The following is an 18,384-nucleotide window of genomic DNA, read 5'->3' as shown; positions in this document are numbered from 1 at the left end:
ATAGGGTTCTTCTAAGTGATAAGATCTCTCTGTAGATTTAAATTAGCAACATCGTTTAGAATTTCTTCTACACAGTGCTGATAATGTCCTCAGTTTAACAGCATGAGAACTGAAGGATCATGCTTTCTATCACATTTCCAAAATAAATGGGTTTTCACACTGGATTACATACACCTTAGGGCTGATTTAGGGAATTGGAGGCTGGGATCACACTGACTTTGGCCTGGCTGGCCAGTGGCAGATTCATTTTTATTCTGTATTGGAGTTCTACATAAATTTCTTTTTTAAGAAGTTTCACTGCTTAAAAAAAGTTTGACTTTCCTGACTGGGTCTGAACTAAACCATACTAACTAATTGTAATTGTACATTATGATATACTTCATTCAGTGGACACTTACTGATGCCTGTACTTTACCCAGTCAGTGTGATGGATGTTGAGCGGTGAGATGACTGGGGTTTGGTACTGAGTCTTCTTCTTGTGGGGGTTACTTTCTCCCACAGGACCTGTCACTTTGTCAGAAGAAAACCTGCCTAATTTTTCTTGAAAGCTAAATATTCTTTTTCTGTACTCTTACTCTGTATTCTGAGTATATACTTGCAAGTTGTTAATATCTAAAGGTTTTTTTTAAACCTTTAATCATATTTAAGGTTTTCGCTTACTTCATCTGTTCTTTAGACATTGCCAGATTTTCTCCTTTGTTAAAATGATTTTAATTTCACTTTATTTGTGCCTTTATTGTCAGTTTCATCAAGACTAAGATTTTGAAGGTGAAAAACAATCAGTCTAGTCTCTTGCTAGTTCAAATCAAATCAAAGAGTATATGTACCCAGTTGGTTTCTCTACCTCTTCCAAAAACTGTCCAAATATATTTTTAACATCTTTTTTAAAAAAAATAATTAAATACTTGGAGCGTTTATTCAATAATCCAGCACCTTCCTGGTCTGGTTGATGGTGGAATGAAATATAATGCAAGACAATCCTCACTGTTCTTAACATCTGTCTTTATGTACAGTCTTGACTTTCATAGCTGAACGGTTCTGATTCACAGATTGCTGCCCCTCCACCATTCCCCAGTATCTCTTTAGATAATTAAGTAGTCTGTGGAGATAAGCAACCCATGATCTTGTCTCTTACTCTGGTGCAACACATTGAGGTTTAGACATAACAAATTACTGCCTGTTTTCTTTCCTTCATGAACTCTGTTTTAGTGAGCCCTTTATAGTCATCAACTGAATTTCTTTCTTCTTCTCTTAACAGCACGTATCCCTAGTGGTTTTGCTGATTGCCCCCTTCCTTTCCAACCATGTTTTATCTGCATACATCAGAGTGTTTCTGTCCTTTGAACTTGACTAAAGACCAAAAAGGATGGTGCTGTTCACACCCAGGGTCCTAACTTTTTTCACCACGAAGGTTGATGTTCAGATTAGTTAAGTCACTTATAAATGGTTCAGAAATTCTGTCCAGTTAAATGTGTGTGTTTGACAATCAAATAGCATGAATCATCACATTCTGTTTAAATTGTGTTTAGGATTATGAACTTTTCCAGCAGTTGCAGCCAGTAATTTCCCCATAATACCAGCCCAGTTTCCACCTTGGAGCCTATTGGGTTGTTGTATTTAGTACAGTCAAGAGTAATAACGATAGAGTGTGGTGTCCAGAGATTGTCAGAATTCTGTTGAGTTCTTTTTAATATCTTCCATTTCAGAGTTGTTATCAATATTTTGTCTGTTCAGACTACCTTTTGTGTGTGGGATCGAGGGACAGATTTTCTTTGGGAGTGGAATTCCTGTGTTGGGAACTTTGACCAGGAAATGTGAGCTATACTGGATACAGATAGCCTCATGATCGCTTTTATGATAAGTTGTCTGATGTGTTCACATAATTTTTTGGGTAGGAACTGTTTTCTCTTGGATATTATAGCTAACTTTATATATAGCATAACTGCCTTAAGTCTTTTTAGTAGGAAATAAATTATATAATGTGTATGTATGGATTTATATATACATATACACTCATAAAAATCTTAACAGTAGGGGTTGTTTGCACACATTTTAACAGTACTCAATGATTTTATTGTTTAGATCTCAGTAAAAAATTCCTAAGTTGCTTGCAGACATCTTCCTTTCATGGACAGACCATCAGGGTAAATTTTTTATTCTGCCAGGGTCCTAATTTGGTGGTTCTGTTAGTATGCCATTTTTAAGCAGCTTGACAGTTAAGAATCAGAACTGAAACTGACATCAAAAAAAAGCTCTGAGTGGTCTTTGTGGAAGGTACTGACTTAAGATTACATTAAAAAAAATTTTTTAATAATAATGTTAGGTTGTGTGCCCCCCACCCCTACTCTTTTTTCCCCCTGGCATAAGACTGCTGCTTTAGATAACCTGGGAAGTACCACTACCAAGTCAAGTTTTCCTGTAATTAAGGATAGCCTAAAGATGACTTTCTTAGCTGTGCTCAACAGAAATGAATTTTCCAAAATTCTTTGGGTCATTTCTGATTTACAGAGGATCTGACCAGAGTGTATTATTAGCCTGAGTTAACTTCATTGTTAGTTGGTTCGCTGCCATGAGATCCATAGTAGACCCAGATTTTCACCATTGGTTGAGATGTAAGGGCCCTTTGAAAGAATAATGCCGCTGATGAAGAAAGTGAGTATTCATTAACTCCACACAAAGGACTTTTAGATTTTTCTCCCCCCACCCCTAATTATATTCTTCTACCCTCTTTTAAAAAAACAAATCAAAAAACCTCTTACTCTCTCCAGAATTTCCAGTCTGCTCTTTTGCAAGGTCGGGGGTGGGTGGGTGGGGTGCTGGGAAGGGTTTTACTTTCTCTTCTGATTAAAGATGCTTATTTATTGAACTGTGAAATTCATAATATATTGATTTAAGGACAGAAGTGAAGTTTTAGAATTGTAAAAATACTTAACTATTATATATTTTTCATTTCACATTTGACTGTTTTTTTTCTCCCTGTGGCTTTAAAGCTTTTGGCTGTTTTTCAGTGTTAGTCTCTAGGTAACTTGCTGTATTTCTGGTTCTGTATTAAGTCCTGCCGTTTACAGTGCTGTGGCATAAAGTTGGTTCTCAGCATAGAAGTCTTCCTAAAGTCTTTTTCTTCCAAAGAGATTTTCCTTTCTCAATAATTCCTAAGATGATACTTGTTTGTCACTTTCTTTATTCACATTCTTGGATTGTTCAAACAAATGTTGGTGAAAAAGATTAGGGTCCTTTTCTGATGAATGTATGTACCTGCGTTAAGAATGTAGTCATTTGTCGGTTTTATGTAATTAGTATATACACAGTTTAAATCAGGAGAAAGAATTATCTCATACATAGCATGTAGGTAACATGCATGGATTTTACATTTTTTAAAAATACCCTATTTTTTTGGCAAAATGTAGAACCCAAAATGGTCATTTCTTAGACCAGCTTTACCTCAGGCTTCATTTTTGCTGTTTTGACCCTGGGCCTTTAAGGCATAAATATTTATATCTTTTTATTACTGATAGTGAAACTGTGACACTAACCATTTCTGTAATACAAGACGGCAAAACAAGAAAAACTATAAAGATTAAGATGAAAGCAGTTGTGCAGTTGTTGAGCTAGATCACAGCGTTGTAGGCAAAATAAAAATGTGCATATCTGAGAATATTTTTTTTGCCGTCTCTCCCCAAGGCCAGACCTTCTGGTAGAGCACAGTTAAAAGTAACATAATTCTGGGCCTTTATAATCTGAGGGAAATGGCTCCAGTTGGCAGTCTTCTTGTTAACATATGAAGCCCGAATGTGGGAAATAGTTGGCAAAGAGTATTTTCACATAAAAAAAAGAATATGAAAAGATATAAAACTGGATTATTCATTTAGCTCTGAAAAATCTCAAAAAGATACAGTAAAATACTATATAACTGGACAAGAACTGAAGAACCTATAGAGGATTTATGTGAAAACAGGCTTCAAAGATGAACTGTTACATGCTCACCAGTTTGCTTAAGTTCGATCAACCTGTTCTTAAAGTAAGATATTTGTGGACTTCTAGGAACTAGCGATGAGCAGGTGTCCTAAAAAGATTTTTGAGCTGATTCCCTCATAAGTAGCCCTATATGCTCTTGAAGATTCTTACCCTTCCTCTAGCGATCCTAAGGGTAGTGCTCTTAGGGTGGCAAGCTGCCCTGGCATGCCTGGGACTGAGGTGGTCCCCTTGGATGCAAAACTTTTTTTGAGTGCTAAACCCAGGAAAGCCCAGGCACACACAACACAGCAAGGAGGAGCTGATAGCCCTGGCTGTTCTTGTGACTTAACTCACCTTAAACATTGTACTAGTTTCGATTAAGTTCAACTGCCTTATGGCACATGTCCTCCAGTCACTTATTACTGTGGATGGAATGTGAGATTTATGACAAATATAGCTAATGGCACCAACGTGCTCTTGGTAGTGAGACTAACAGTAATCCAGGGAAGATACCCGGTGGTTGAATGAAACAAGAGGCAACTAGACAGTGAAGTTCTTCAGAACCTGTGTGTATATGTAAGTACAGATCATGTCTTTATGGGGTTAAATTATTATATCTGAAATTTAAATTCTCATGGTAAAAGAAAACTGAGGAACGTGGATTTCTTCTCTTGAGGAAAGATACAGCCTTTGATGCTCTATCTTCTACTGCATTCCCCAGACTCTCCTGCTCAAGAAGCCAGAATGTGGCATTATTATGTTTATTCTCAGTGAATGTCGTATTGCGATTACTAAATACATCAGCCAATGGCAGATCAAGGAACTGGTGTCCTGATCCCCACTGAGCAGCACCCTCAGTTCTGATAGCCTCCTACCCCTCGGGTGCTCACCAGCTGTGACACCGACCATGGGTGGTGAGATTCCTCTAAGATGGCATTGATATTGTAATGCAATATGAAGGGTGCAGAGTCTGTCCTTGTTCCCCTGTGGTAGTCCACAGACTGCATCCTCTCTGTGCACTGTGATGTAGACGGTAGATGTGTTCTTTGTAAGCTTTAATCCTATGATTGTCAGAAGTATGATGTGGTTCCATTTTTTAAAAATTAAACAATGAGCTGAGGCTTTATTTCAGCTGGTTTTCAAGTTAAAGTTGTGAAATACTGATTTCCTTCCCTCCACCCACACCAAATACTTTAGTCTATTTAAAGTACAAAAAAAAAAAAAGTTCTACTTAAGAAAACATTGCTTAAATGTCCTGTGATTTCTGGTCAAATTTTATATATTTGTGTGTGTCTGTATGTGCTTTCACTTTTTACCTTGTTGGCTCTCTATCTGTGTTAACAGTACTGTCACCATTGAAAGGTGAACATTTTTCCTAGCATTAAAAAAAAAGCCATTTGAGTTGTTTACCATGTTATTATGGGACTAATTTTATTGTTTTCATTGATCTTGATTTAAACTGATTTTTTTAAGAGGGATTATATTTTTCTGACCTCACTCTAAATTATATGGAAACAAAAAGTTTTGTTGTATTTCACATAATGGAATTATGCTATTGAGTGCCTCTTTTTATTTTTTAAGTTTGGTGTTATATGAAAACTTTATCCCACTCCCCTGGCAGACAGATACACACTTCTTGGTATACACGCACACAGCACATAGCTCACAGAGCTAGCTGATTAGGCATTTCAGTTTATTTCAGAGCTTTCCTGTGCCAAATTAACGACCTGATACACATGATGATTCAGTGAACAACAGACTAGAAGGTGAAATTCACATTAACTCTCAAAATGTGTTCTTAGCAAAAAAAGCAATTGGCATTTTTAAAAGACTTCATTGAAAAATAATACATAATACATACTCATAACTAAATTGTATCATTGTTATGAAATAATTGAGAAACAAACTTTTTACATCAACCAGACTTTCTTTGTGCCTTGCAAGAGCTCAGTTCTTAGGATGAATCAATACTTCTGTCCCTAGCAGGCTGTTTACTTCAGACCATTTAAGACACTTACTTTAGGATGCATCAAAAAGGACTTCAAAAGCTAAAATGCGCTATGCTACTTGGTACTGAACAGCCCAGAGACTAGCTTGATTTTGTTGACAATTTTTTATTGGTAGGAAACCTACTTAAATCCTGCCTAAATTGCTACACCATACAGCTCTATTAATCTAAAAGGAGCCATTGATTTTCAGCATGACTTCAGTTGACAGATGACTAGAACAGATCCTTTTCCCATCGTCACTTCACCCTGGGAACATTCCTGCGTGTTAACCTACTGATAGTGATGCTGGTTATGTGCACCATGAGATTTTTAGGACAAACCCCCGTGTCCATAATTGCACATATTCAGTGGGCCGAAGAGTAGGAGAAAAGTATTGTTTGCATGTTTGGGCTTTCTCCGCATTTGGCAAATGCTTTTATCCCACTTGCTTCAAAATAGATCGAAAGTCCCAGTGTGGGAAGCATGCCTATTAATATCAAACAAATGTATTTCGGTGCACTCCTTGGCACCAGGTGTGCCCAAGAACTAGAGTGAAGACCACATTCATCTACTGCTCAAGAATATATTTGTACCATGCAGTTGTCCAACTTCTTTTTAACACACTCTCATCCTTTTCATCAAAGTAATACAAGATAAGCCCAACCTAAAAATTAGAAGTTTGCCAATGTCGGAATCCAAAAGAAAACAGCATACATAAAAGCTATTTGTTGCTGCAGTGGATAAATACTGAGATGCTAGTTTGCATCCTTAAAGTCAACCGCATTAACTGAGGGCAAGACTTAGGGTAGCAAGTTTGTGATAAGACCACACGATCTTTGGGAAGGTGCAAGAGAATACAGAATAAATTACTGTGTCCCAGTCCAAGCTACGTGACCTATTGTTTGTTACAGAATAAATGGAGTTTGGGATACGTATCTGCCATAGATTTTACAATTTTTCAACTGTTTTGTTGGCTGCCTTTGCACCTATTAATACCTAATAAGGTTGCTTAAAAAGTAGTTTAGGAAAGAGAGAATATCACAGAGATGGAGGGGACTGTTGGGGCCAGTCAAAATGAGATCTTGGAACAGAACTTGTGAATCTGAATGTGCATGAAAGCTGGACAACTACCGAGCTCCAATGTGTGGTGAGCAGGAAGCTGACAACCACAAGCTGGGTAGGCGCTACTGCAAAGCCCGCACCTAATAATAGAACCCAAGATAGCCAAGAGAAGCCATAGCTAGCGCTGCACCTTGGGTCTCAATCTGTATAGAGATTGTGCTACTGAGCTGGCTGGCTGGAGGACATGAGAGCACGAGCCATAGCCCCAGCCCAGGGTGGAGTGCTTGCGGCACGGGGAGCTTAAACATGGACATATACGTGTGTGTTAAGTGGAATTTAACATTTTGCTCACAGCTGGAGAGGATTATAGAGAGCCCTCTGAGATTTTATGCAGATTTTTGTGTATACGTTTTATGCAGACTTTGATGGTGCGAAGTGGCACTCATCAGAGAGGCCTTACCCACTGCCCAACAGCGATTCCATTGAGACCACCCATCTTGAGCTTAGAGTTAACTCTGATTTTAAATCTTGTTTAAGGGTTTTTTCATGAGAGATCTTGACTCTGTAAGTGATATTAATTGCTTCTTGGCAGTATTTGATCACAGTATTTTAAATATAAATGCTATGTAAAGAAGATTTTAATATAATCGATGACTCACTTTGAAATAGTTTTCATTTTTGAAGTATGTTTGGGCTGCAGTGGAAAAAAATAATTTTCACACGCCCAGCTTGACATCTGGAATAAAAGTATTCTAGGTTGCCTTTTTATTGGGTTGGCCCAAAAGTTCATTCAGGTTTTTCTGTAAGAAAATGTATTCAAAATATTTTTACATTGAAAAAAATAGAGTCTTTGTTTTACGCAAGAACCACAAGCTACTTCATTCCAGCTTTTAAATCAAGATCTTGAATAATAGCATGTGGTATCACCACATTTTAAAAATGTACTTAGTCAATCACAAACACATTTTCTAAGGAATTGAATTTTATAGAGATAATTGAATGCTTTCATCTGTAACAGAATTAGTGGCCTGCAAACCACTGTGGTTTCTTGCTTTGTTATGAAGTTGTTAAAGGGGGAATTTTCTGCTCCAAGTTATATGCATAAAGGAAGTACAATGCAAAGTAAAATTCAATTTTTAAATTCTAAAGCAACAAACACTGACAAAATGTTGTCCTCTAAAAGTTTAACTACTTTTTAACTAAGCAGCTGTTTTCATGTCTTTTATCATCCCAGTATCTAGGTGCTTAAATTTAACCTAAGTATAAAATCAAATATATTAGTAAAATCAAGCTAAACTAAATTTGAAGTAAAATTTCTAGTAATGTCTATATAGGGTGTGACTTTCATTCACCAAAATGTTACTTAATTCTTTGTTCCGCTTCCCCCTATTTCTAGCCCACCTTTATAAACTTCTGCAATTAAAGTAACCCTAGAAAACTGCCTTATCTTAGAATATTTCATTGATTTGTTTCTAAGTTTTTTAAGAGCCAAAATCACAAAAGGGAGAGATGTCTGAGAGTCTGGTTTGTTATTACATCCTTCAGGATATCACCTTTAAAATGGGTACATATTTCATATATACTCTTTTAATTTATATTTTCACTGGTATTTCACTCTATTGCCACCAAGGAACAACTAATCTTCACATTTACAATTTATATAATTAGTGATTGGCCGAAGAGGAGTATTGAAGATAAAATCTAAGATATAATGGAGAAATGGTGGGAGATTTGTATAATTTAGTCTCTTGGTTGTCTGGCTGTTTCTCAACTGTGAATAGCAATGTTTTAAAAGACATTTAAGCAACAAGGTGCTAAGGGTGGAATGCTTGAAGAAAACAGCCCTGTAATGATCAACTACTTCAGTTATCTTGAATAATGAAATAAAACTCAGTTGCCTTTTTAAACAAATTTTTTCTGTCTTGAATGACTTTGGACAGAATAACATTCTGCTCGTTGTAAGCCTTGGTTATCATTTCTGATGTAATGGAAAATACAACTGAACTCAGAATAAGAGGTCTTGGGTTTGGGCCTTGATTCTGCCAATTTGTGGTAACTTTAGATAATTTCATCAGTCTACTTCAAGTTCCTCCTTTCCTGCAATCCCCCCAAATGAGGAAGTTGCTGTTCAGGGTGGTTAGGAGGATCACCCAGAAGAGGAGCTCGGTGCTGGAAGACTGCATCCACAGTCGATGAAGCCTCAGGAGGTGGTAGCAGGGAAGAAGGTCTTTGCCACCAAACCTGTCTCAGAAAAGCTGCGCGAGATCCCGTACTGAGATATGTCGAGTCATGGGAGCAATTCTCTGTTGCCGCAGAAGTAATGCACAACATCCATAAAAGCCCAGTGGCATGCAATTATAAACATGCAGTCTACAAATTAGGTCAGCGATTTAGACGGGGCGTCTCTGGGTAGTTCCAGGTTTGCCTGGCTCACTAGGGAGGTGGACTTGACTCAGCCCTTCTCCGCGTGTCATCCTCCTGCAGCCGCCCCAGGCATGTTTTCATGAGGGGGCAGGGGGGAACGGCAGGGGGGCCTCAGCCCCACAAGCCACTTTCCGGCCTCCTCCCTCCCTGCCACTTCCCCAGAAGGGAGCCCCCGGCTCAGCTCAGCATGGAAAGGCGCCACAGTGAAAAAGCGGAGGAGGAGGGTACCAGGAGGGTGCGAATCGGGGCCCGGAGGCCATCCATGCAGCATGCCTAGGCTTTGTACTTACTTGCCAGTGAGGAGTAGGAGATGAAGGTCCCACGCTGGGATCTGTTCAGCTCAAATGTTTTCATCCATGGAGCATTCAGTAGAAACCTAACACACACGGTGAAGGTGAGTTAAAACCAAAGCCACGCGTTTTCTGTCTACTCTAGGTTCTTAATTGCGGTTGTCCCTGGCCATCATCACATGACAGAATGTTACATGATTCACGCCACTTTCAAAACCTTCTGGGACTTCTTATGTGCAAAGGAGCCGTTTGCCTCTTGTACCTCACGCTGGCCCTTTGTGGTGACCTGGCATGCTTTAGGGAAGCTTCACCAGTAAGAACTATGGCCCACAGTATGTCGTAACTCTGACACACATTTTAAAAAAAGGAAACACCACAATTATCTGTGTCCTCTTGATTACAAGTGTTGCAATTGTCTGGAGAGTCTTAGTCTCTGCTGTTCAGGAGGTTGGGAAGTGAGCATTTCTTTGTGATATGGCCCAGCTTGGTAGTCCCTGAAAGTGGAGTTGACTTTTTAGCCTTCAACTTGGTGTGCCCAGTGTTTCCTTACCATGTATCTCAGAAGACTGGGTATTTCTCCTCGAGCATAAGTTTGAATGAGCTCCCCACACTCCCCTTTAATGGTCACTACTACTATTGATGATCACGTTCATGTAAATACACGAATACATTTTGTGGACTTTTATTGGAAGCATAGAGATGGAAATCCTTTTATTTAACTTTATAAAATACCCATTATTTTTGTAAAATACAAAAACACCAGCCAAAAACAAAAAATCACCCACCCAGATAACCAGAGAAAACCACTGCATGGTGTCATTTTTTTCTCCTTCTCCTTACTTTGGATATATGTATTTTTAACAGGAAATGTTTGAAGCATCTCCAGCAACACATTTAGTTAAAGGAAGCTATTACAAATCATAAGAAAAATCTCTAAAATGCATTAAGCAAGTCATAATTGACATGTGTTTTTTTAACTTGCTTTGAGCAACACAAAAATTTGCTGTTTGACAGATTCTAGACATTTCATGCATGATTTTTTTATGTGCCTCACCTTGACTGTTTACTTTGGTTAGTGTTTTTGGAACCAAACATTTCTTTGTCATGTCTGTTGCAAGCGTCATAAAATAAAAGTGTGCAGTGGAACCAAGGAATTTTATTGATCAACTAGCATTGTGTTCAGATATAATGAACATAGAAAATGTATTGGACTTAATATTAAACATGCCACACTAACCTATTAGTAATATTACATTAAACCATTTGTGATTACTTTCTTGTTCATGTTTTGGTAAATCATTTAGGCATTTATCAGGTGAAGTTCTGTCTTTTCTTATTTTCCAACTTAAAAATGTATTATCCAAAAGTATATATTTTACATACAATCCCAAAATGTCATAATATGCTTTGGTATTTTTTTTTAAAAAAGCTACACGCTTATATAAGGATTTTTTTTCATAAAAAAAAAACTTATGAACAATACGTAGATATGGTTAAAAAAAAAAAAAAAAGAATTTCCTTCCATTCCAATCCACTTCCACAGCCCACCCTGAAAAAAGCCTTTGGTATTTTTGTCTTTGCTAAACATGGACTAGGAGCTAAAATTTGCCAGGAAAGTTGATCTTATCTCTAGGTTCTGAGAGGCCCTGCGCTGAGAGGTGTCTTTACTGTCCCTTGGGTGTCCCCCCTGCTAGTACCACGTGATGCTCCATAATTTTCCTTCTCACCACCAGTTCCTTCCCCTCCCCTCCTCGGTCCAATGGCAGAGGAATACTTGTCTTATGTCAAGACTAAGCCATGGGCTCCGAGCCCAGCTGGTTCTGTGTGGCTTCCCTAGAGGGCTTCCAATCAGTTATTCCTTCTGAGATTTTCAATTCTCAGCCACCATTTGCCCCTTGCTACAGCCTGTACATATTCAGAAACTCCCACCCTAAAAGACAACAGGAAAATGCAGACAGACATCCTTGCAACCCGTTTGTCCCACCGTGTACCAGCCATCCTTGACTGTCCATCCTCCCCTCTCACTGACGTCACCTTTCTGTTCCGCTTGCCCCTGGATGCTGCCCTTGTCTTTCCCCTTTGACTGGGAGGAAGCCATGTCCTGTCCAAGGCTAATTCTTGAATTAATACCAGGGTTTCGATGACCAGTTTCCCAAATGGAGTCACAAGGAGAGCTTATAAAATGCAGCTTCCCTGGCCTCCCCTGAGGAATCTTGACTTAGCAGGTCTCAAAAGAAGCATGGGAGCTGCATTTTAGAAGGCCCAAAGTGATGGTCAGTGAGCAAACCCCGGCTTTAGACTGCGTTCCCTGGGGGCTTTCAGACTTGCCCTGTCCATGCCATTCTCTTTTCCCACCTCCCACACATTGCATCTCAGACCGTGCAAAAGAAAGTCGCACTTTCTTCATTTCATATCATTAATTTAAAATTCCTCGTGAGCCCCATCTAGCTTTATTTAGGAGGGTGTGGGAAGTGGGAAATGACCTTACACTTGCCAATCAAAGATAACTCATTCTCTTATTCTCGAGCGTCTAATTGCCTCTTTGGAATAAATGCACAGTTTTTCGAGGCATCTTCCAGTTTTCCTCCTTGAGATGGCTTTAGCAGGTGGGGGAGTAGAAGTCATCTCTGGGTGACAGGGGAAGCGGTTCCCCAGTGTGTGCGCTCAGTTCCTTGGGCAGTCTTGCTGCCGGTGATCCATCCTGTTGTCTCTGTTCAGTGGCTATTGCCCTTATTGAATCTGCTGGTGCAAGTGAGTGACTTCATGGCTTTTGTTCACACGTTGGTATATCCCGTTGATGACCACAGTCTGCCATTGCCTTTGGTTTCAAGGTCTCCATTGTTCAACAGCCTTCATTTTCCAGCTTTAGGACTATTCATGTGGTTGACTCTTGGGAAAGGAGGAGATTGGAACTTTGGGATGTCCTGAGCATCTTGCTCAAGTTTGGGGAGCCAACAGGCTATTATCAGACCATCTGTGGTCAGTTCCCTCGACCAGTCCCGAGCTAGTGCCTCCAAGCTGTGCTGTGTTGCATATGCCTCTGAGTCATAAGAAGGACTTCTCTGAGTGGCTCACCAGGTTATGCCTAGGAAAGTGGTCCTATTACCCATCATGCTATTTCTTTCTCACTCTCCATCCTCATCCTGCCTCCTCCACACACACACAAGTTTTGACTCTGAGAGGAAAGAAGATGAAGTTCTGGGCATTCTTATTTCTTTACAACCTACTCTTCCTTTCTGAGTCCTCCTCTGTCCCTGCCCTAGGAGTCATTCCACTTTCTCCCTGATGAAATGACTCTCCTTGCTTCATATCCCAGGTTCCCTCTATCTCTGTTCTAGAGAAAACTCTGCATTCAGTTGTCCAAGCTTTGCCTTTGGTATGTGAATGGAACTCTAGGAATTAAGATCTCCTTTTTCTTTCTCAATAAAACCTGACATTCAAGACTCCTTATCTTTATCCTAGAGATGCCAGAGAATAGTAAAATAATAAAAAAGACTCTAAATGTCACAGTTATGCTACTAATCTAGTATATATCCTTTTCTGTCCTGCCATTATTAAGCATCAGGGCCTAGCTTTAGTGGAAGCCCACAGGAGGAAGACTGTAGGAGGAAGATGGATTCTTTAATATCAGCAAAGTGTTGGCTCTATGTAGACATTCTCACCCCAGACTTGCTCTTTCTGGCTTCCGTGTTTGCCTGTTCTGGTCCTAGGACCTTGAATGTCCTTCCCTTTTCAATCTGATATAATACTAGTCATCCCTCAAAGTCTAGTTCACATCTCACCTTCACCATGGACCTCTCTTTATTTGCTCCAAACTTCCTTGTCCTTCTAAGCATTCCCTTTGTCATTTGTCTCTACTGGTAGGAGAGCATTTATCATGTTATAATTAGGCCTAGGTACACTTAACTTCCTTGCTAAATCGTGAGCTCCTTTCTGCCTTGGAAAGCTCTCCAGCCTTCGCTCTGCACTTCCAAATTTATCCATTCTTCTTGACCCAGTTTAAATTCACTCTCCTATGTGAAGTCTTCCCTAACCACCGCTATTGAAAATTCCCTCCCACCATGGCAACAACTGGCAGCAGCGCTTGGAACTTCATGAGAATGTAGATACATGAGAACTCACATGGGAGCACGTGGGGTGACATGGGCGCACGTGAAAGGAACCTCCACAGTCAGTTTAACAGGATCAGGGCCTTTGGGAAGAATGGTTTAGATTTGATTAGCACCACTTAGATCATAAGCTCCTTGAGGTCAGAGATAAAATCAATTTTTCCCAAACATTTTTAAAAAATCTATCCTATATCATTGTGTCCACTTCAACATTTCCAGCAGTGCCTTTATGCCTAGTGGGCATGCAATAAATGTTTCTTGATCAACTGACAGGGGCTCAGAAAAACTCTCCTGATTTATCCTCTTGTGAGGCCTTTCTTTCTTGAGAGCTCATTAATTTTTAAGTTGTTTTCCTCAAAATGCTTAGTATGCTTCTTTCTTCCTTCCACCACTTTTTTTTTTTTTTCGCCTTCCACAGGGTTCCCTCTTGATCAGCTGCTCTCATTTTCTCCTTGGTGACCACAGATTCTGGCAAGCCCTGAAACGAGAGTGAATTTGGGGTAGGAGCAGGGGGAGGGGTGGGGTTGAGGATCAGTCCAACTCAGTTCATGGACGTGAATGGTACCTGCAGGTGCTAAGGCATTTCTCTGGATTCCAGGGCAACCTTTTACAAAGCAACAGGGGCCATGAGCCACGTGATTCTCATCCTTCCCCTGGAAACCAAGTGAACTTGGCTTAGTCCTTACCTCCTATTCAGGGCTTGGGGATAGGAGTTAGATTGGTCTCAGTGGAAGCTGCAGATGCTGCAGTGTGGTCCTAAGGAATATCCCATGGCACTCCAAACTTTGGGGGACAGTGGTGCTCACTCCCATAGAAAAACCTCCAGGTCGATAATTATGTCTTTGGAGAACATAGAAGTTGTTTTGACGTGAGAAAACCAGGAGAGGCACCCCTCAAATCAAGGGAAGGAGGAGGATGCTGAATCTAGAAGATGGTGCAAGAGGGAGGGTTCAGCCACAGTTAGTTGCACCTGAGGATGCCTGGGGCTACTTTTATTTACATTTCTACATCAAATATGGTGGTTGATCAACTAGTCTTTTGAAACACTTGTTACTGTGGATACTGTAGGAGACAGACTCTACATGTTTGAGAGAACTTGAGATGCTGTCATGGATGAAGCCAGTTCCGATCATAAGGCATTGTGGAAACAGATCAGAAGCACAGTCTGAGGCACAAAATGGCTCAGGATCCGAGAAGGGGCACTGAGGGCGGACCGAGGTGAGGAGAGGAGGGTGTGCAGCACTGACTTTGAGAACAAAGCCTGGGCAGAGGCGCAGTGGGGACGGCGAGCTTGGAGGAAGGCGGTGCAGGGGCAGGTGGTAGGTAGAGAGCAGGAGTGGGCAAAGAGAAAACCCAGGAGGTTCCAGAACTGGGAAATGACTTGAGCGGTGGCCATTTAATTTCTTTTCATATGTGAACAATTTGGAATTTGCTTGGCTCCTAGAATTCCGGCATCAGGTTACTTCTCCCTAGGATGAGAAGCCATTCCAAGGCCCTGCAATATCTGGCTGTGGTGTTTGGCAGTGGCTCCTCAGTGACTGTGCTCTGATGAACTGGTCTAGGCAGCCAGGATGGTAGGAGCCCTCTGACTTCATGTCTGCAAGGGTATGTGTTTCCACTATATAATTACCAGCATTTAGCAGACTTTTATCAGCCCTCTTTAGCATGGCTTTTGGCAAATGGGGTAGAAATCTATCATGCATTTAAATCATTAGACTCACAGACATAGAGAACAGACTTGTGGTTGCCAAGAGGGAGGAGTAGGGAGAGAGTGGACTGAGAGTTTGGGGTTAGTAGATGCAAACGATTACATATAGAATGGATAAGCAACAAGGTCCTACTGTATAGCACGGGGAATTATATTCAGTATCCTGGGATAAATGATAATGGAAGAGAATGACAAAGAATGTATATATGTGTATAACTGAGTCACTCTGCTGTACTGCAGAAATTAACACAACACTGTAAATCAACTATCCTTCGATAAAAAAAGAATTAATTAAAAACATTATACCTAAAAAAAACGAACAAAAAAATTGTACCTAGTCTCCTCTTAAAATGTTTTCTGTAGCAAGTCTACTGCACTCCATATCCAAGTATGTCTCAGACCAGGAAGCGAAAGGAAGTAGGTAGCTTGTTCTTCGGGGTTGAGAATTAAGAAGAAATCTCCACCCAAATAACAGGTATGTGGTAGGAACACATGACATCTCCCTCACTGCTTAGTCATCAGGTGAGGAGGGGGCGGAGGAGTGCTCTGTGTGGGGAAACCTCAGAAGATTTAAAGAGAGTTGCAGACAGACAAGGCTGAACCTTGGATGTCATCCAACAAAGCTCTTAAAAGACTGGAGTCACTGCCCCATTTTTGAGCTCTGACCTGGACCTGGAGGTCTGGGAGACCTGGCACACAGTCAAAAGAGTGCTTAATTGTCTTTCTGGTTCTGGCTCCTCTTTAGACCCCAGGAAGGGGGGCAAGGGGTGGGCTGTTCTTCATGACAGCACATATCTAGACTGAGTCGCCTGCTTTGAAACCCTCAGCGGGTTTCTTGAACCTCCTCCCTGGTTCAGTTTCCAGATTGAAGGATGTAGTCCCCCTACCCCTATCCCTTGACCCTGACTGCTAGCCTGGATAACTGACTTCCCTTTAACACCCGCTGACATCCACCACGTGCTTTAGGAAAATGAATAAAAGGAAGGGAGTGAGGGTGACTAGAGGATCTGCAGGCCTGACCTGCAGTGTAGAGACTGCCTGTTTCCATGGCAACACAGAGCTTCTCTCTCCCCCTAGCCACGAACAACGACAAAGATGCAGAGGACAGACTGACTCCTGTGATGCTGTTGTTGAAGACTTGACTGAGAATCCTCCCCTGAGCTCTGCCTGTGACACATTTGGTAGTTCTTGACTAGGAGAGGGCACATCGTCGGAAACAGCCCAAATGACCCACTTGATGACCATGTAAGGGGCTGTTCGTCATTAGCAATAAAGGTAGGACTAAAGCCGTGGGACTTCTTTTCTCTGTCATTTGTAAGTTTCCCCTGGTATCAATAATTTTTTAAATTTATTTATTTTTGTCTGAGCTGGATCTTCGCCGCCAAGCAGGCTTTTCTCCAGTTGTGGTGAGCAGAGGGTTACTCTCTGGTTGTGCTGTGCAGGCTTCTCATTACAGCGGCTTCTCTCGTTGTGGAACGTGGGCCCTAGAGCACAGACTCAGTAGTTACGGTCCACGGGCTTTGTTGCTCTGCGGCATGTGGGATCCTCCTGGACCAGGAATCAAAGCCATGTCTCCTGCATTGGCAGGTGGATTCTTCACCACGGAGCCACCAGGGAAGCCCGGATATAAATTCTTAAAGTCCAGAAGTATTTCCAGCAAAGCAAGGCTCACAGAGGCACATTGTCTTAGGTGTGTAGCCAGTGCGCCAGGAACTGTGCTAAGGGCTCTATGTACCTTATCCCCCTGAAGCCTTGTGGCACACCTGGCAACATCCTCACTTCACAATGGGGAAACTGAAAACCACACAGGTTGGGATCTTGCCCAGCCCCCTTGACCGGTGAGCAGTGGGGTGGGATTTGAGTCCAGGGCTCAGGGAGCAGAGCTTGAATTCTAAGCCCTGACACTGCCTTGCCCCTCTTGACTTTGAAGGGCATCTCTCATCAGAACATAACAGAGCCACTGATTTAAGAATACTTGTGGTAGAGTCATCCTCTCTTTTCTGCAGTTCCACTTACTATGATTTCAGCTAACCATATCAACCGTGGCCCAAAAATATTAAATGGAAAATCTGGAAATAAGCAATTCAGAAGTTTTAAATTGCACCTGTTCTGTGTAGCTTGATGAAATCTCGCACTGTCCAGCTCCATCCTACCTGGGATATGAAACTACTCCTTTGTCTAATATTCAGTTCAGTTGCTCAGTCGTGTCCGACTCTTTGCGACCCATGGACTGCAGTACAATAGGCTTCCCTGTCCATCACCAACTCCTGGAGCTTGGTCAAACTCATGTCCATCTAGTCGGTGATGCCATCCAACCATCTCATCCTCCGTCATCCCCTTCTCCTCCTGCCTTCAATCTTTCCCAGCATCAGGGTCTTTTCCAATGAGTCAGTTCTTTGCATCAGGTGGCCAAAATATTGGAGCTTCAGCTTCAGCATCAGTCCTTCCAATGAATATTCAGGACTGATTTCCTTTGGGATTGACTGGTTTGCTGCTCTCCTTGCAGTCCAAGGGACTCTCAAGAGTCTTCTCCAACACCACAATTCAAAAGCATCAATTCTTCAGTGCTCAGCTTTCTTTATGGTCCAACTCTCACATACATACATGACTACTGGAAAAACCATAGCTTTGACTATATGGACCCTTGTTGGTAAAGTAATGTCTCTGCTTTTTAATATGCCGTCTAGGTTTGTCATAGCTTTTCTTCCAAGGATCAAGCATCTTTTAATTTCATGGCAGCAGTCACCATCTGCAGTGATTTTGGAGCCCAAGAATATACAGTCTGTCACTTTCCATTGTTTCCCCATCAATTTGCCATGAAGTGATGGGACCAGATGCCATGATCTGAT

The sequence above is a fragment of the Giraffa tippelskirchi genome, chromosome 14, assembly GCF_054371585.1.
Source record: "Giraffa tippelskirchi isolate mGirTip1 chromosome 14, T2T-mGirTip1v1.2.pri, whole genome shotgun sequence".
Lineage (NCBI taxonomy): Eukaryota > Metazoa > Chordata > Mammalia > Artiodactyla > Giraffidae > Giraffa > Giraffa tippelskirchi.
Note: the sequence above shows the minus strand (reverse complement) of the source record.